The sequence below is a fragment of the Eumetopias jubatus genome, unplaced genomic scaffold (genome assembly GCF_037043125.1).
Source record: "Eumetopias jubatus isolate StellerSeaLion01/CBP00866 unplaced genomic scaffold, mEumJub1_p1.0 scaffold_1, whole genome shotgun sequence".
In the NCBI taxonomy this organism is placed as follows: Eukaryota; Metazoa; Chordata; class Mammalia; order Carnivora; family Otariidae; genus Eumetopias; species Eumetopias jubatus.
The window spans coordinates 7,618,440-7,638,609 of record NW_028274807.1 but is presented as its reverse complement, the minus strand read 5'-3'; the positions used below and the strand labels follow the sequence as shown (position 1 = coordinate 7,638,609).

The window sequence follows — 20,170 nt, the reverse complement described above, 5'->3', positions numbered from 1 at the left end:
GATGAGCTTCCCAAATTGACCCAAAGTTGCTCCGAAGTACATCCTGTCCCATTAATGCCTCTCTGATGCTTGTTTCTGCCACATGGACAGCGATCTGGGGATACCTGAGCACCAGCATTTCACATGGGGCTGCATGCAGAAAAGACCCCGTCCCCATACACACACACACACACACCAGCACACACATGGGAACATGCACCCTTTGAGTCCAAACCAAAAAATCACCCAGGGCAAGGATTTTAAAGAGAAAGGGCCCCATCCAACATTTGTTATCATTTTAAGTACCCAAGTAGCTTCGTTTCAAATTCTTACCATGCCTGCAGGCCCTACAAGGTTTCTTGCTCAGCCCTCATCCCCACGCCTCTCCTACCACATTGGCATCTTTGCTCCCCTGCACACACCCAAACCTTTCCTTCCCCGGCCTCCACTCTAGGACTCTCTCTATCTGCTCAGCCAACTCCTCCATCCTTGCAGGTCTCAGTCCAAACCTAGCCTTTTCAATGGCACGTTCCCGGCCTCCCAGCCCCCTCATTGATCCCCAGGACCTTTACTTACCTTGGTCTTCTTTTCCTCCTGACAAATGAGGCAAATGTATGCTCACTTGGACGCTCCAGGGAAAGGGGAAAGAAAATTCGACAGCACAAAGGGTCTGTTCTATTTATTGCTGTCTTCATAGCTGGTAGGAGAGTGCCTGGCCCATAGCAGGTGCTTCATTAAACTTGGTGAATGTTGAACAAACGAAATTGTCTAGCTAGATGCTGCGGTGTATGAGGAGGAAACAAAAGAGTTGAGATTCCATTCCCTGCCTCTCCACCTGGCTCTGTGACCTCAGCACAGCCTAAAAATGAAATAATAAAGGACTCAAGCTTGAGAGTCACTTAGCAAATCTTTATTCAAGTAACAAATGGCCAACAATGGAAATTTGGCTAAAACTATCTGACATAGCTTCTGTCTAATTCAGAAACATTGAAAGCCTCTTGTGTTTCTCTGTACCATTAGTGAGATTCGGGCTAAATTTTTAGAAAGTTAAGATTTTGGATGTTTTTCAAGTTACAACATTTTAGGACCATTTATCTTCCTTCTGACTTTTTCTACTGGACTGTAGGGTAGGATTATAAAGTGAACATCTTTTTATTCCCTTATATTCACAGCACAAACCCTGCACTTGGTGCTCAATAATTACTTATTGGAAAGAACCCCTTTTTTTTCTGGAGAGTTCCTGTACTTACTGTGACCAGGGAGGTTGTTTCAAATGCTTCATTTTATACTGTTTGATCTCCTGGATCAAGGGTTGGCAATTTTTTTTTCAAAAAGACCAGATAGTAAATATTTTCTGTTTTGTGGGCCATACTTCCTTGTCACAATTCTGTGAAACTGCCACTTTGGCATGAAAACAGCCATGAACAATTTGTAGACAAATGGGCATGGCTGCATTGCAATAAATCTTAATTATAAAAAACAGGTGGTGGGCCATATTTGACCTTCGGGCTGTGGTTTGCTGGTCCCTGAGCTAGACCATTCTTACCATAAAATAACCATTTGTAAAGCAAACTGTTTGGTTCTGTTGCATTGAATTGGACTTAAACTATGTGAGATCATTTTCGTTGCATTTCTATTGTTGTCGACTTGTTACTTGAATAAAGACTTGCTCAGTGACTCCCAAGCCTGAATCCTTATTTATCTCATTTTTAGATGGCATGAAGTTTGACCCATTTAAGAAACGCACCAAGGCACTGTCTTTTCTTTTTTCCTCCTTTTTCTTTTGAATAATACCCCATTTTTGTGACTACCTTGTTTACACAAACCCAACCTGAGACAGAATTCCTGGCGCTGCCTCCCTAAGCTCTTTGTGGTTAAACTGGTTTCTTACCCACCGGAGTCTGGGAGGGAGAAATAAAGGACTGTACCAGATTAGATGTATTTTGAGGAGGGATCGATATGTAATATAAACCAGACTACACCTCCTCATTCTCCCTGGGCCTAACAACAACTAGTTCTCATACACAAGTTGTACACAAGGGAGGACAAAGGGATGAACTTTGGTCCCTTAGTTGAGACCCTAAAAATACCAGGAAAGCAGAGATGAGTCCCCATTCTGGGTTTGACACAGAAACTCGACCTAAACCGAGCCTTAGGACCTGACCGTAGACCATTGTCCTTCCTCACCTCGTGGTTACCAAACCACCCTCTGCACAGCTGTGCCTTTCACTTCATCCAGATGCTGCATCTGTTTCATCTGGAGCAGACTGGAGATTGTCTGTAGAACTTTTGACTCCCCTGGCAGGAGGACACCCAGAGCCCCCTTGTCTCCAGCTGTCCCTTCTAAACAGATCTAAGCCCAACCAATAAGATCTTTACCTCTGGCTCCACCCCATCCCTACACAACCCAGAGCTCAAAATGACATAGGGAAGTAGGGGAAGAGGAACATTTTCCTTTGACCCCTGGAAAAGCTATGTCTCATCCAGGCCCTAGGGACAATGGCACTAGCAGCTAATGAGATAGTGGGAATTTGTCTTGTAGCTTTTTTTTTAGGATTTATTTATTTTTAGAGATTGAGATGTGGGGGAGGGGCAGAGGGAGAGAATCTTCAAGCAGATGCTCCGCTGAGCATGGAACCTCAGGCAGGGCTCAATTCCATAACCCTGAGATCATGACCTGAGCTGAAACCAAGACTTGGACACAACAGACTGAACCACCCAGGTGCCCCCGTCTTGTAACTTTTAAGGTATTTATTCTGCAGAACTAATTGGAACCAGTAGGCACTCCAGACTAAGAACAGCCTCCGTTGTTAAGAGGTCATCAAAGTAACCAGAGAGGTAGACTGGGAATAGACCAAAGGGCCAGCTAAGGGACTTGGACACATCAGGAGGCAGATGACCACAAGGACACTGTGGGTCTAAGATGCTATTTTCAAGGTTGGTCTAAGATGCTATTTTCAAGGTCAGGAAAAGCCTCTCAGTGGCCACAGAAGGGTTCTATACACAGCACCATCACAGGGAAGGTCTGAAAACAGGAGGAAGTCGCAGAGGGAGGTTCAGTGGGAAGAGATAGTGGGCTGGAAACCGGGACTGGAAATCTGAGTTTACCTCGGGCTGGGTCTGTGCCCAACATCTTCTCTCTGTCTGCCTCCCTGTTTCTCAACCCTGGTTTTATTCTCATCATCCCAGGATCATAAGCACAATATTGATGTCCAAGCTTCACCCCAGACCAATTAAATCAGATTCCCTTGGCCATTTAAAAAGTCTCTTTGGGTGATTCTAATGTATAGTCAGGATTGAGTACTGCTGTTCTATTTCATTATCATCACGATGCTAAAAATACTATCAGAAGGAAGTTACCAAAGACTACCATTTGCCCCATGGTTCCTTCACTTGAGAACCCCCTCATCTGAAACTAGGTTGTGAGATCACCTTGTAAATGATTCCACTTATATATTCTTTTAAAAAGATGAAGGTTGTATATAGCTAGAAATCAAACAGGACTCTGATCTGATGTTATGTGTTCATTTTTGGCCATTTCTGTCTTCATCATGGTGTGACCCATTACTGTAGCTCAGTCAACCCTGAGATGACCCACTTGGGTTGTGAATTCATGGGTGGCTGTACAATACAGTGATTCAGAGTGTGAGCTTTGAAGTGAGACCAAGATTTGCATCTCTGTGCCTCAAATTACTAGCTATTTGGTCTTGGGCAAGTGACTTAATCTAAGGCTTAGTTTTCTCATCTATAAAGTAAAAAGAATAATCTTTATCTTACAGACACTGATTTGTTAAATATGGCAGTAAATGTACTATTAGAATAAATAACTTAATAGTTAATAATAATTAAAGAAGATAGTGGCTATAAGACACCTAAATCAAATTCCTTATTCATGGTAATACTTCCACAAATGGCAATTTTTATGATTAAAACCAAAATGAATTGTGTGTCTGGCCCAGAGTCTCGATTTCTTGTCATATGGGATAATGGCTCCAGAATAAGAATCATGCCCACTAATAAAGTCTTGATTTTTCTTGAGCAGTGAGCTCCCTAGAGTTTGCTTGTGTTGCCAACTTCAGTCAGATCCAGGAGTATTGGTTACCGTTGGCATACAATGAAGACAAACATTTGGAGGGATATTTCTGCAGAATGAAAGCCAAAAATAAAAACTCCAGGGCTGCCTTTGATTTTCTTTGAATTCACAGAAACTCATATGAGGGATGAGGATATTTCCATATTCCCTACTATCTGCTGGGGGTTAAGAGATGAGTTGCAGTGACCTGAAAGGAGTGTTTCTAAAATCTTGGTTGAAATAAGTGTGAATCATTTAAGGCAAAGTATGAACCGCTCCAGTGCTTTCAATTATAAAAAACAAAAACAAAAACAAAAAAACAGAGCAGAACTATATTACAAAGCAAGTGAAGTTCCAACATAATCTTTAGGAGATAAATTATGTTTCATGTAACCCTACCTTATGACCACAATATTTGCTACCTGGCCAGTATGGGGTGTGTGTGTGTGTGTGTGTGTGTGTGTGTGTGTGTGTGTTGAAGGGGCATGTATTTACCTACTTCTCCTTCAGACTGGTAGAACCAGTCCTACAACACAAATTTCACGTCTGGGATTTGCTGTTCACCATAGTATAAATGCACGTTTGAGAACCAACCTTGAACTTAGTCGTTCTTTTTTTAATTTAATTTAATTTTTAATTTATTTTATTAGTCACCATACAATACATCATTAGTTTTTGATGTGGTGATCTACGGTTCATTGTTTTCGTATAACACCCAGTGCTCCATGCAGTACGTGCCCTCCTTCATAACCATCACTGGGCTAGTCCTTTTGACAGGAGACATTTAAAGTGGGAAGTTATCCTGAGCTTCAATTTAAAGAAAGAGAGAAAATTCCATCATAAAACCAGAAAATGAAGGACAAATGGGTGGATGGATAGGTAGATAGATAGACGATAGATTTCATACAACACTGGAGTTAAAAGAAATCCCTGTTATTCCGTACGCCATGCTCCCAACGTCACTGGTACACTTAGCCTCTCAGTGGAAAGATAATGTCACTGTTGTCATTCTTGTTCCATCTTGTGCTGGTTTCCCCATGTGCATCAGGAGCACGTGAACATGGTTTTGCATGTACAACTATAAAAGAAGCTTTCCATTACCTGCTACCCTCTCACCGCACTCTGAGGAGGGAACCCAACACCTAACAAACATCAGAAAGGACCTTGATGATGCAGGCTTCCCTCTTAACTGAAATTCCATCTCTAGGACTCCGAGAACTGACAAGCATCACTGTTTCCAGATTTGGTCCCTGCTGGCCCTGCCCACATGATTTCTACAGTCCAACATTTCCCTGGATACATTGCTGGTAAGAGCAAAGTGCATCATAAGGAACAGAAAACACCATCCATACACTCCCCACCCCTTAATCTGTGCCCCTCCTTGCTTACACACATCAGCAAGATGGTTGTATTTGATTCAGCATAAGGTGGAGTAAGCACTTCAGCAGCAAACAAGGAACAGAAAGGGTGTTTGGGCAATGTCAAATATTATCTATGTTTTATTTTATTTTTTTAATTTATTTTTTATTTTTTTATTGTTATGTTAATCACCATACATTACATCATTAGTTCTTGATGTAGTGTTCCATGATTCATTGTTTGTGCTTAAAACCCAGTGCTCCACGCAGAACGTGCCCTCTTTAATACCCATCACCAGGCTAACCCATCCCCCCACCCTCCTCCCCTCTAGAACCCTCAGTTTGTTCTTCAGAGTCCATCGTCTCTCATGGTTCGTCTCCTCCTCCAACTTACTCCCCTTCATTCTTCCCCCCCTGCTATCTTCTTCTTTTTCTTTTTTCTTAACATTTGTTGCATTATTTGTTTCAGAAGTACAGATCTGTGATTCAGCAGTCTTGCACACTTCACAGCACTCACCGTAGCACATACCCTCCCCAATGTCTATCACCCAACCACCCCATCCCTCCCACCCCCCACCACTCCAGCAACCCTCAGTTTGTTTCCTGAGATTAAGAATTCCTCATATCAGTGAGGTCATATGATACATGTCTTTCTCTGATTGACTTACTTCACTCAGCATAACACCCTCCAATTCCATCCATGTCGTTGCAAATGGCAAGATCTCATTCCTTTTGATGGCTGCATAATATTCCATTGTGTATATATACCACTGCTTCTTTATCCATTCATATGTCAATGGACATCTTGGCTCTTTCCACAGTTTGGCTAGTGTGGACATTGCTGCTATAAACATTGGGGTGCACGTACCCCTTCGGATCCCTACATTTGTATCTTTGTGGTAAATACCCAGGAGTGCAATTCCTGGATCATAGGGTAGCTCTATTTTCAACTATTTCAGGAACCTCCATACTGTTTTCCAGAGTGGCTGCACCAGCTTGCATTCCCACCAACAGTGTAGGAGGGTTCCCCTTTCTCCACATCCCCGCCAACATCTGTCGTTTTAATTTTAATTAAATTTTAGCCATTCTGACGGGTGTGAGGTGGTATCTCATTGAGGTTTTCATTTGGATTTCCCTGACGCCGAGCGATGTGGAGCACTTTTTCATGTGTCTGTTGGCCATTTGGAGGTCTTCTTTGGAAAAATGTCTGTTCATGTCTTCGGCCCATTTCTTGATTGGATTATTTTTTCTTTGGGTGTCGAGTTTGATAAGGTCTTTAGAGATTTTGGATACTAGCCCTTTATCTGATATGTCATTTGCAAATATTTTCTCCCATTTTGTCGGTTGTCTTTTGGTTTAGGGGACTGTTTCTTTTGCTGTGCAAAAGCTTTTTATCTTGATGAAATCCCAAGAGCTCATTTTTGCCCTTGCTTCCCTTGCCTTTGGCAATGTTTCTAGGAAGAAGTTGCTGCGGCTGAGGTCGAAGAGGTTGCTGCCTGTGTTCTCCTTTAGGATGTTGATGGACTCCTGTCTCACGTTTAGGTCTTTCAACCATCTGGAGTCTATTTTTGTGTGTGGTGTAAGGAAATGGTCCAGTTTCATTCTTCTGCATGTGGCTGTCCAATTTTCCCAACACCATTTGTTGAAGAGACTGTCTTTTTCCATTGGACATTCTTTCCTGCTTTGTCAAAGATGAATTGACCATAGAGTTGAGGGTCCATTTCTGGGCTCTCGATTCTGTTCCACTGAACTATGTGTCTGTTTTTGTGCCAGTACCATACTGTCTTGATGATGACAGCTTTGTAATAGAGCTGGAAGTCCGGAATTGTGATGCCACCAGCTTTGCTTTTCTTTTTCAATATTCCGCTGGCTATTCGGGGTCTCTTCTGGTTCCATACAAATTTTAGGATTATTTGTTCCATTTCTTTGAAAAAAGTGGATGGTACTTTGATGGGGATTGCATTGAATGTGTAGATGGTTCTAGGTAGCACTGACATCTTCACAATGTTTGTTCTTCCAATCCATGAGCATGGAACGTTTTTCCATTTCTTTGTGTCTTCCTCAATTTCTTTCATGAGTATTTTATAGTTTTCTGAGTACAGATCCTTTGCCTCTTTGGTTAAATTTATTCCTAGGTATCTTATGGTTTTGGGTGCAATTGTAAATGGGATTGACTCCTTGATTTGTCTCTCTTCTGTCTTGTTGCTGGTGTATAGGAATGCCACTGATTTCTGTGCATTGATTTTATATCCTGCTACTTGACTGAATTCCTGTATGAGTTCTAGCAGTTTTGGGGTGGAGTCTTTTGGGTTTTCCACATACAGTATCATATCATCTGCAAAGAGTGAAAGTTTGACTTCCTGTTTGCCAATTTGGATACCTTTCATTTCTTTTTGTTGTCTGATTGCTGTGGCTAGGACTTCTAATACTATATTGAATAGCAGTGGTGAGAGTGGACATCCCTGCCGCGTTCCTGACCTTAGGGGGAAAGCTCTCACCTTTTCCCCATTGAGAATGATATTGGCTGTAGGTTTTTCATAGATGGCTTTTATGATCTTGAGGTATGTACCCTCTATCCCTATACTCTGAAGAGTATTGATCAAGAAAGGATGCTGTACTTTGTCAAATCCTTTTTCTGCATCTATTGAGAGGATCATATGATTCTTGTTCTTTCTTTTGTTAATGTATTGTATCACGTTGATTGTTTTGCAGATGTTGAACCAGCCTTGCAGCCCAGGGATAAATCCCACTTGGTCATGGTGAATAATCCTTTTAATGTACTGTTCGATCCTATTGGCTAGTATTTTGGTGAAAATTTTTGCATCCATGTTCATCAAGGATATTGGTCTGTAGTTCTCCTTTTTGATGGGGTCTTTGTCTGGTTTGGGGATAAAGGTGATGGTGGCCTCATAAAACGAGTTTGGAAGTTTTCCTTCCATTTCTATTTTTTGGAACAGTATCAGGGAAAATAGGTATTAATTCTTCTTTAAATGTCTGATAGAATTCCCCTGGGAAGCCATCTGGCCTTGGGCTTTTGTTTGCTGGGAGATTTTTGATGACTGCTTCAATTTCCTTAGTGCGTATAGGTCTGTTCAGGTTTTCTATTTCTTCCTGATTCAGTTTTGGTAGTTGATACATCTCTAGGAATGCACCCATTTCTTCCAGGTTATCTAATTTGCTGGCATAGAGTTGCTCATAATATGTTCTTAGAATTGTTTGTATTTCTTTGGTGTTGGTTGTGATCTCTCCTCTTTCATTCATGATTTTGTTGATTTGGGTCATTTCTCTTTTCTTTTTGATAAGTCTGGCCAGGGTTTTATCAATCTGGTTAATTCATTGAAAGAACCAGCTCCTAGTTCCGTGGATCTGTTCTACTGTTCTTTTGGTTTCTATTTCATTGATTTCTGCTCTGATCTTTATTATTTCTCTTCTCCTGCTGGGTTTAGGCTTTATGTGCTGTTCTTTCTCCAGCTCCTTTAGGTGTAGGGTTAGGTTGTGTATTTGAGACCTTTCTTGTTTCTTGAGAAAGGCTTGTATTGCTATATACTTTCCTCTCAGGACTGCCTTTGCTGTATCCCAAAGATTTTGAACAGTTGTGTTTTCATTTTCATTGGTTTCCTTGAATTTTTTTTAATTCTTCTTTAATTTCCTGGTTGACCCATTCATTCCTTAGTAGGATGCTCTTTAGCCTCCATGTATTTGAGTTCTTTCCGACTTTCCTCTTGTGATTGAGTTCTAGTTTCAAAGCATTGTCGTCTGAAAATATGCAGGGAATGATCCCAATGTTTTGGTACTTGTTGAGACCTGATTTGTGACCTAGGATGTGATCAATTCTGGAGAATGTTCCATGGGCACTCGAGAAGAATGTGTATTCCGTTGCTTTGGGATGGAATGTTCTGAATATGTCTATGAAGTCCATTTGGTCCAGTGTGTCCTTTAAAGTCTTTATTTCCTTGTTGATCTTTTGCATAGATGATCTGTCCATTTCAGTCAGGGGGGTGTTAAAGTCCCCCGCTATTACTGTATTGCTGTCAATGTGTTTCTTCGCTTTTGTTATTAATTGCTTTCTATAATTGGCTGCTCCCATGTTAGGGGCATAGATATTTACAATTGTTAGATCTTCTTGTTGGATAGACCCTTTAAGTAGGATATAGTGTCCTTCTTCATCTCTTATTACAGTCTTTGGTTTAAAATCTAATTTGTCTGATATAAGGATTGCCACCCCAGCTTTCTTTTGGTGTCCATTAGCATGGTAAATGGTTTTCCACCCCCTCACTTTCAATCTGGGGGTGTCTTTGGGTCTAAAATGAGTCTCTTGCAGACAGCATATCGATGGGTCTTGTTTTTTAATCCAATCTGATAACCTGTGTCTTTTGATTGGGGCATTTAGCCCATTTACATTCAGGGTAACTATTGAAAGGTATGCATTTAGTGCCATTGTATTGCCTGTAAGGTGACTGTTACTGTATATTGTCTCTGTTCCTTTCTGATCTAGAGGACCCCTTTCAATATTTCTTGGAGGGCTGGTTTGGTGTTTGCAAATTCCTTTAATTTTTGTTTGTCCTGGAAGCTTTTTATCTCTCCTTCTATTTCCAATGACAGCCTAGCTGGATATAGTATTCTTGGCTGCATATTTTTCTCGTTTAGTGCTCTGAAGATATCTTGCCAGTCCTTTCTGGCCTGCCAGGTCTGTGTGGATAGGTCTGTTGCCAATCTAATATTTCTACCATTGTAGGTTACATATCTCTTCTCCCGAGCTGCTTTCAGGATTTTCTCTTTGTCTCTGAGACTCGTAAGTTTTACTATTAGATGTCGGGGTGTTGACCTATTTTTATTGATTTTGAGAGGGGTTCTCTGTGCCTCCTGGATTTTGATGCCTGTTTCCTTCCTCACATTAGGGAAGTTCTCTGCTATTATTTGCTCCAATATACCTTCTGCCCCTCTCTCTCTTTCTTCTTCTTCTGGGATCCCAATTATTCTACTGTTGTTTCGTCTTATCGTATCGCTTCTCTCTCGAATTCTGCCCTCGTGGTCCTGTAGTTGTTTCTCTCTCTTTTTCTCAGCCTCTCTATTTCCCATCATTTGGTCTTCTATATCGCTGATTCTCTCTTCTGCCTCATTTATCCTAGCAGTTAGTACCCCTATTTTTGATTGCACCTCATCAATAGCCTTTTTGATTTCGACTTGGTTAGATTTTAGTTCTTTTATTTCTCCAGAAAGGGTTTCTCTAATAACTTCCACGCTTTTATCAAGCCCAGCTACTATCTTTAAAGTCATGATTCTGAACTCTAGGTCTGACATCGTACTAATGTCCGTATTGAGTAGGTCTCTGGCTGACGGTACTATCTCTTGTTCTTTTTGCTGAGGTGATTTTTTTCGTCTTGTCATTTTGTCCAGAGGAGAATAGATGAATGAGAGAACAGAATGCTAACAGGTTAACAACGTCCGCAGCAAATATACTCTATACAAATCAGGAAAGACCTGAAACCAGGGGAAAAGAAAGGGAAAGAAAGAAAAAAGAAAGAGAAAAAAAAGAAAGAAAAAAAAAGAAAAAGATAAGAACAAAAACAGAACAATACAAAAATACCGAATATGATCAAATATGATCAGGCTAGTGCATAGATCAGTGCCACACACTAGATTTTTGGGCGTATTTTGGTCTGTTAGAAAAAAGTTCCTCCTAAAATTTTAAAGGAATAAAGACTTATATAAGTACAAAATAAGGGTTGATACAAGGAAGGGATGGAAGATGACTGGAAAGATGAAAATTATAAAAGATTTTATAAAAGGAATTGATACGATAAGAAGTTGTTTGAAAAAAGAAAGAAGAAGATTTAAAAAAAAAAAGGGAGAGAATGTGATCAGGCAGGAGACTAGAACAGAGCCATACACTAGTGATTTAGGGTATATTTTGATCTGTTAGAAGAAACTGTATCTTAAAATTTTAAAGAGAGAACAACTTATATATATATGCCAAAAATAAGGGTATCTACTATGAAGAGATAAAATATGACTCTAAAAATGAAAAATAAAAAATGTTTGTTTAAAAAAAGGGATTGATAAGATGTTGGTTGAAAAGGGGAAAAAGAAAAGTTAAAAAAAACAGTTAAAAAAATTAACTTTGTAAAACTAATGAATCATGGTAAAAAAAAAAGCCATGAATTCTATGTGCAGTATTCCCCTAGCGCTGGAGTTCTCCCGTTCTCCTTGATCGGTAAACTTGGTCTTGGCTTGCTGGCTGTTCGTGCTGATCTTCTGGGGGAGGGGCCTGTTGCCGTGGTTCCCAAATGTCTTTGCCGGAGGCGGAATTGCCCCGCCCTTGTCGGTCCGGGCTAAACAATCTGCTCGGGTTTGCTCTCAGGAGTTTTGTTCCCTGCAAGCTCCCGGTACAGCTTTGAAGGCCAGGGTGAAAATGGTGGCCTCCCAATCTCCACCCGGAGGAGCTGAGAACTCGGGGCCCCGCTCCTCAGTGCGCCCCCAGAGAAAAGCAGTCAATCACTCCCGTGTCCCCGGTCTCCGGCCGCACTCCGTGCTCACCCAGCCTGTGACCGAGCGTTTCTATCTCTGGCACCCGACGCCGTGTGGAGTCTCCAAACCCAGCAGATCCCTGCGGTGCGCTCCCGCGCCGCTCCTCCCGGGGGAGGAAGGGGAGTCTCCCCGGCTCTGCCGCTTGTTGGGTCCCTGCTGGAGGAGCAGTGGCCCGACTGGGCCGCGGATCACAGTTTATGGCCACCCCGAGCTGAGAGCCTGCGCCTCGGCTCCGTCTCTGCAGCCGGCTTCCCCGCTCCGATCCCTGGGAGCTCTGCCGCACTCAGGCTCCCCCGGTCTTTCTGTGACCCCGAGGGTCCTGAGGCCACACTGTCCCGCGAGGGTTCCACCCCCCGCTTAGCCACTGGAGCGACGTCCCTCAGCGGAGCCGACTTCTAAAAGGTCCGATTTTGTGCTCCGCGGCTCCATCACTTGCCAGAAGCGGCCGACGGAGGCCCCCTCCCCCGCCGTCTATCCTCCCGAATATCGCCTCGGATTCACTTCTCCGCACGTCCTACCTTCCAGTAAGTGGTCGCTTCTCTGTTCAGAGAGTTGTTGCTACTCTCCTCTTCGGTCTCCTGTTGAGTTCGTAGGTGCTCAGAATGGTTTGGTCCCTATTCAGCTGAATTCCTGAGACCAGACGAAAGCCACATCTCCTACTCCTCCGCCGTCTTGCTCCGCCACCTATCTTAGGTTTTATAACCAAGATAGGAGATAGATTCCCATGCTTGATTTCTGGGAATACTGATGTCCCATAAAAGTCAAGAAACAATGCTTAACTAAGTGGCATAAACCTTATAGCTAATCGTTGCAATGCAAGGCACTTCAGGAAAATTGGTGTGATAAAAGTCAAGGTTCCTAGGAATGAGCTAATTAAGTTCTATTTATTCAAGTAATCTAAACTATTTGACTACTCAAGTGGTTTTCGATAAAAAGAAAAGAGTAATACTCAGAAAACACTCAGACGTACATTGCTGCCCTTCGAAGAAGCAGGACTTCTAGGGAGTGCAAATCATTTAAGGTATTTTAAGCCAGCCTCAGGGTCCCTGCATAAGGACTGGTAAAAACACAGCCGATTTTAAAGGAATTGGAGTATCCAGTTTACCTGTCCCACAAATCAAACACAGAAAAAGAAAGGATAATCTAGGTATTGGAACAGGGATATGCACAGGACCATTAGTGGGCGTGAGTTCCGGCAAAACAAATGAGTATCCTGTCACAGTGGCCAAGCGCAATGGGCAGGAAGAGTGTCTTGATACCAGCCACCCTCACCATAGAACTGTGCTCCCCAGTGTCCCCTGACAGAGCACTCCTGTCAGGGGACATTGGGAATCAGACACTTCCCACCCCCTCCCCCATGTAAGCTGCACAAGAACCCAGGAGGTAAATCTGCTTCTCTCAGTTCACTCATGCAAAAACCAGCTCAGAGAAGTGAGTTACCTTACCCCCGGTCATGCTGTTAGTACAAAGCCATTCTAGAATCAAATCCACACCAGTCTGAGACTAAACCTATACTTTTCTCCATTAGATTGTACTGCTTGCCGGAAAGAAATAACATAATTCAGCATTCTGAGGCAAGGCTGACATTTTGCGTTCAATTCTTCTGTTAAGCCTCGCACTGTAAAGTGAGAACTGACAAGTAAGATAAGATATACCATTAAGCAATTTGAAAAACAAAACATGACGATGTTTGTCCAAGAGATCGATGTGAGTCTAAGCTGATAATCCCAGTACTTCGGTTGGTGTGCGTGCTTCACTGAGCGATAAGTGCTATTTACTGACTGATAGACCATAACGCTGCGCCTTTGGCATCACCGCTGCCTAGTAAGTACACACAGATTTCAGAAGGGAAGTGAGCTCAGGCAAGTTTTCAGTGATTAGCGGAAAGCCAACAACGGGAATAGTATGACAAGAAGCAAATCATCAGTCAGCGCTCAGTCTGGACGAGGGGGACCACAGTGATGAACCCAAGCTCGTGGGACAGAACAGATGATGGAGACAGAAATGTCCTCCAGCCTGTGGCCGAAAATAAATGCATGAAGGACAAATAACCCAAGGAATATTTCTTAGTGAGGGAGTAAAGCAAATCCAGTCAATGCCATTTCCAGCCTGGATAGGTCCTAGCAACCGCTGAGGAAGGTGAAGTTGGCACCGCCTGGCTTTCAGGAGGCCAGGCTTGCCTCAGAGTTCTCCAGATTCTCTTATTCAGGCTGGACCATCAAGGAGGAGAACAGTAAGAAAAAAAAAAAAAAGCATCCTTTTATTGGCTTTCTTTATCATCTCTTTGTTCTGCTGGTGACTCAGCTGTGTCTACAAGGGCACTTGATAAGATGAAGCGCCATGCAAGGACACGAGTGACCGTGGACAACCCTCCCCTTGGGCCCATTTTTTTGTTTAACACATGTGTGTAGCGTTGGGTAGAGCTGTACCTTCTCCAGGCAGGGTTTACCTAAGCAGCATGGACACTCTGCTGAGGCTGACAAGGAAAAGATGGGGTTCACAGCTGGTATTTTAGGAGTGCACAACACCCTCTTTCTACACTCATACTGCATCTTTGGTGTGAAGTCCTTCAGAGTTTATGACAACTCGGGTGGGATCTTGCACTTTGCATAATTTACCCAATTTGCATCACTCGCTTTTTCCACAATAACTAGAATATTTAGGTAAAGGTACAATTCTGCAATGGGAAAGATCCCAAAGTAAAAACCTTAGTTGTTTACCCAGCTCTGCTAATAGTAAATACCTAAAATGAGTCCTGAAAATTCTCCTAGGCCTTCCTGCATTTATGTCATGTAGAAATAGGGGTACTGAGGCAGAAGTAGAATGTTTTATGATATTATTTTGTGTGGCTACCAGAGATAGGGGCTATATGGGTTCATAGGGAAGTTATTCAGGGCATTACGAATGAAAGAGTTACAGCATAATAGTATCACTATCTGCTAAACAAAATAAAGGGCTGGAAAACATTCAATGTGCAACCAGTGGGCTGAGCTAAAGCCAGGGACTGAACTTGGGAGAAGTGGAAAAGGCTCTGTGTGTTCTCAGGAACCCAAATATCAGGTCAAGAAGTGTCAGAACAATGAGGCCTGTAGAGAGGGGACAGTTTGATGCAGAGTGGTGAGGAAGGGTAGTATCCGCAACAGCAGATGGAGTTGCACACCTTGCTTGTCCTTTGAAATCTCCAGCCCAAAAAGAAAGATGCACCATCAACCTGGTGCTTTTTTTTTTTTAAAGCTGAAGAATATAGCTTATCAATAACCAAGGAGCAGTCATTAAGTATGAAAACGGGGGAAATTAGAATAATTCACTGCTTTTGTCTTCCCCAATTGATCATTGAAATTATTCACGGTGATACTAGCATTTTTTTGTACTCTTCTATTTTAAATATTCTAAGTGTAGCTCTTGGAGTCTCAGACACAGATTCAACCTACCATGTATAAAATATTGTCTTTGGCCATCTAGTGGAGATAGGGTCCATGGCCATGCACCTATCACTGTCTGGTCTAGCAGATTACCTGTATAGTTGGTTCAGGATTAAACAACAATAAGATGGCAATAGAAGAAGTGAGTTAATGCATGTAACACATTGCCAGGTCAGTGATACTGTTAGGCTTTGAAAGGAAGGTGGCATCATATCAGTTGCAATGACCTGGAGATGGTAACTCTACCCTGTAGCTAGCTGGTGCATTTCTGTTTACCAATCCATATTCTCAACACTGAAAACCATACACTGCAATATACCTTTCACTGATGGGAACTGCCACTGTTCACTTAGTAAAAGTGGCTCTGAGGTGAACCAGAAACAAATTGTGTGTATTTAACCTGAAGTATAAGGTTGCACCAACAACAGCTAAAGCAATAAAGTCCAACTTGAATAAGGCAAGGGGAAACTGGACACTGCTGGGTTCATGTTGGTGATGCTCTATAACTCACGAACTCCCAAGCCATGTGACAGGTAGGGACGTATAATCACCAACTCACTCAGTGGAGGTTTAAAGGATGGTGTCCAGCCTTTATACAGAGTGGTGAGCATTTCTTATATCTGGCTTTTCTTGTATCACATTTTCCCGTTTGACAAAACTGGATTTTACACATGCCCTAGCAAAGGTCAGTTTGGTGCTAACAAATTAGGATATCATGCTTATATGAACACTTTTATTTCCAAACCAAGTATTAAGAATTTAGCAGTTGACTACAAAGGAGCTGAGGACACGTGTGGGAATAGGCTGATAAGCCATAGCAGTTTTTCTGGGACTGAGGGATTTTCCAGGACATGAGACTTTCAGACCTAAAACTCAGAGAAGCATCGGAAAACCGGGATGGTTGCTCACCCTTCAGAGCAATAGCTTGGAGATTACATTTCTGTTAAGTAACTTTTGCATTTTAGGATAAGTTTTGTGCTATTCCATTAAAGAAGCATGTTAAGAAAACCTCCGTGTTTTCCTGAGGGAGGAATTCTTTTTTGTTGGGAATGGTGGTGGGAAGATAGAGAAACCTCCAGTCACCACCTGGAGGTTGCTCTCAGTCCCATCTGCTTCTCCCCAAAGGACAAGGGAACAGGTAATTTTGGAAATCTGCTAGAAGAGTGAACAGGGCAAATGATCTACTAGTTGGAGGCGCTGTGTCCTATGGGACCTGGTTTAAAAGCCAGTACATGATAACAAGTTCAAGAACAACTGACCTTCCAAGTAATTCAGTGAGGGCCATCCACCTGTTCTATGCAAGAGGTCTTTCTTCCATCAGACAGGAGTAAGTGGCTTTGTCACAAGATCTGGGAAAACTACAAGGCCAGCTTTTCCATTAGGTTTACCGAAAAACTGTTGCTTTGCCTTACTCTTTCAGTCGGTAGCCTCTATGACTTGAGTAGTTGGCTTGTTAAGCTCCTTTTCAGAATTTGTTGTTCATGTTGATAATTTCAAAATCTCGCAGGTCCTTCATGGAACACAGAACAGCCACATTCCTCTAAATGATGCCCTAAAACTTGGCATGTTTGGTCATGATTGTATTCAACAGAAGAGGGCCAAACGTGTGTTTATCTGCTTCGCTATCTGTCTCAACCTCAATTAAGGAAAAAAAAAACTTGAGTGGCTTGTGAGTTCTGGGTTGAGGCAAGCTAGACAGGAGGAAGAAGTTAATGCCACAGGGACCTTGTTTGGGCCATATGCGTGTTATGGGAAGAAGGAGAAAAGAGAGAGAATGCTAGAACTGGTAACAATCCTTGAAAGGCAAAATGAGACTACTCTGAATCTTTGTATTCCTCAGAGGTATTATATGCGTCATCAATGATCAGCCATGGAAGCACCAAAAGCAAAGGGCAAGCTCTGGGACAAGGGCTGCCACCTGCTTCCATTTTGCATTAAATGCCTGAGGACACTACTTTGTTTCCAGCCTGATCTGGTGTAGTATCCACTAGGAGAACTTCTCATGCCCGCGTCTTTGGAGTAATTATTCTTATTGCTCTACTAACATTTCATCAGCTTGAGCCTCCAAGCCCATCAGCCAAATCTGGGGAGGGAATGAGTCAAAGGGCATGTTCTCACATCCTGACAACGTCGAACTGATACCCACATTTCTTTTAACACCAATACAAGCTTTGATGTGGGTTTCTGCCACTTGAATAAATTATATGTGCACAAACATGTAAAACTAGGGACTAACGTAGTATAGCACAGTGTATGAGGACCTTCAATGAGATGTTGGTGTAGATCCTGGGTTTTAGGCTCTGTGGACACTATGAAGGTCACTCTCTGGTCTTCAGAGTCTAACTCGAAATATTAAGAGACTGGTTGGGATGACCTGTTGGTTCCTTCGAGCTATAACTAAGCCTCTCTGATTCTTCTCTTTGCTTCCTTTTTGGAACATAACTGCTAGTAAAAGCTTCCCTCTCCCTCAGAGCCACAACATGAAGAGATATTCAGTGGACGAGGCAGGACTGCGAAGAGGAGAGATGAGGTGTTTAAGCACAGGACGGCCTGGAGAGCTGATGAGTTGCCCGGATAAAATGGGACTTATGGGGTTAGCTCTGGGCAAGCTCAGTTCTGCTTGGTGACTGAAATTTCCGAATGGAAGGCAGAAATGGTAGAGAACAAAAGTGAGCTCGAATCACTTAGCCACAAAAATTAATATCAACAAAATGTTAACTAAATAAAAATGTGGCCTTCATTCTTCAGAGGTTACTAAGGGAAGGGTAACTTTCAGGCTCATGAGGCGATACTAAGGCCAACTTGACCTATACATTTTCACACTCAGTGAAACACCCTAATGATTCTATAATGGAATCCTTTTTTTTTTTTTTTTTTTTTTTGTGGTTCTTGCTCTCTGGACAAGATTCCACGAGGCTAAGGTTAGAGCTGCATTTCTGAGATGTCCCAAGCGGGAGCTCAGTTGGCTTGATTCATCTTCACTGTTATTCGTTCTATTCCTTCTTTCTGTAATGCCTACAGCCCACTTTTTTCCCTGCCTATGAAAACCTTGTCAGTTGAACTCCATCATTCCCTCCTCCTGAAACTTACCTTTAAACTCCCAGGCAGAGTCCACTGCCCTTTCTGTGGGCTCCTAGAATATTTCCATCATACAGCACTTATCACACTGTTTATAGTCAGCTATTTCCCAATCTTTCTGCTGAACTGCCCTTTACTCCAGTCCTGGGAATGTGGGTCTTTGTAACCCAGCAAAGAGATTTAGTTATGAATCAAATTAGATTGATATGCTATCAGTAACAAAGTAGTCTAGAAGTGGTGCTAGAAGGCCCTGCTAGGATCCTCCCAGCACCTTGAGGAACTGCCCTTGTGCATAAAAAAAACCATGTGCATCTTAAGTCAAATTCCAAATTTTAGTGCTGAGATCCCCAATTTTATTATTTTTAATTTTTTTTAATTTATCTTTTTTAAAGATTTATTTATTCATTTGAGAGAGAATGAGTAAGTGCATGCATGTTGAGTTGGGGAAGGGGAGGTGGAGAAAATCTCAAGCAGAGTCCATGCTGAGCTTGGAGACCAATGGGGGTCTCGATCTCACAACACCAAGATCATCACCTGAGCTGAAACCAAGAGTCTGACACTTAATCAACTGAGCCACCCAGGGGCCTCCCTCCCCAATTCTGTTTTGAGTGGGGAAACTGATATAGTGGAGGAGGAGGGTAGGGGTTGCTGAGGGAGTGGGGGTTCACAGTAAGGGGAGAACCTGTACCCGCGGGAGGAACACTTCCAGTGTTCACAGGATGAGACTATGCTGCTGGTGGTCTGTCCAAATCCCCTCGGACCTCCTTCTCAGCTTCTGGGTGTGCATTCGCAGGCTTCCATAAGTACTATTTCTGATGCCCTGCAGCCACCCCCCCAACCCACTTCATAAGACTGCCCTTGGCTACTAGACCCACTTCCTTGCAGATACAGAAACCCAGAGCACCAGGGCAGTGGGATACCGTTAGCATTTCCACTCTTAGCAAAGGTGGCTGCGCGGGGGCGGGAAAGTCCAGCTCCCTCATCGAAGATGCAACTTTCACTCCATAAGCCCCTCCAGATTCAGGCAAGGAACTGGCCTGAGCCTAAAACTGCCCCCTTACTTAACTTCATCCCTCCCTTGCTGGCCCTCCCCTCCTCTCCCTCAGATTTCTCCCAGGAGCGCTTTAATAAATTGCACACACACACTTGTTGCAATAGCTTCTTCTAGAGAGCCACTCCAAGACAAGATTTCAACTTTGCGGCTTCCTGAGACAAGCCTCCCACTGGCAAGGTCAAAGGCAAGCAGGCCCCCAGCTCTGGCCTACAGAGTCTTGAAAGGATTGAGATGGGCATTCTTCATTTTCCATGGCTCATCTGCATTCAAACGGGAATGGGATGTTTTATGTATCTCCGGGTTAGGGGCTGTGGGAGCAAAGGAGGCACAGGACCAAATCCTGTCTGGCCTGTGGAGGACACTTGAAGCCGGTGGGGTCATAGGCGGCTTCCAGGAAGTTTTAAAAACTGACATAATCTTCTGTAAATAGTCCCATATCTAATGCAACTTAAATAAATCTAGTCAAAGGTAAAAATGTGCTTTTTCCCTCTTATCACACGGGAAGGTTTTTATGTCTCAGTTTAAGCCAAGATGGGAATTGGAAGCACTACAGCATTTTTTTTTTCTTTTTTGGAAATTATTCTTGGAAAATGGCTCTCTTAAAAGAGCTAGCTCTTGTGGTCTTTTCTGTCCAGTTTTCGGACATCGTATTAGAACTTTGGATAAAAATTCAGATTTT

The 20,170-nt window shown here is 42.7% G+C and overlaps 1 protein-coding gene across 3 annotated transcripts in view; it reads left to right on the top strand.

The window, feature by feature from the left end:
* The window catches only part of KCNJ15 (potassium inwardly rectifying channel subfamily J member 15), a 79,719-nt gene that overhangs the window by 12,812 nt on the left and 46,737 nt on the right, over positions 1–20,170 (top strand). For 2 of the 3 annotated variants that reach the window (XM_088023879.1, XM_088023877.1), the window contains one exon: positions 5,259–5,358. The exons of the other annotated variant lie outside the window; for it this stretch is intronic. The gene's annotated coding sequence lies outside the window, so the exon portion shown is untranslated. The remainder of the gene's footprint in view (positions 1–5,258; positions 5,359–20,170) is intronic. 3 annotated transcript variants of the gene reach the window in all.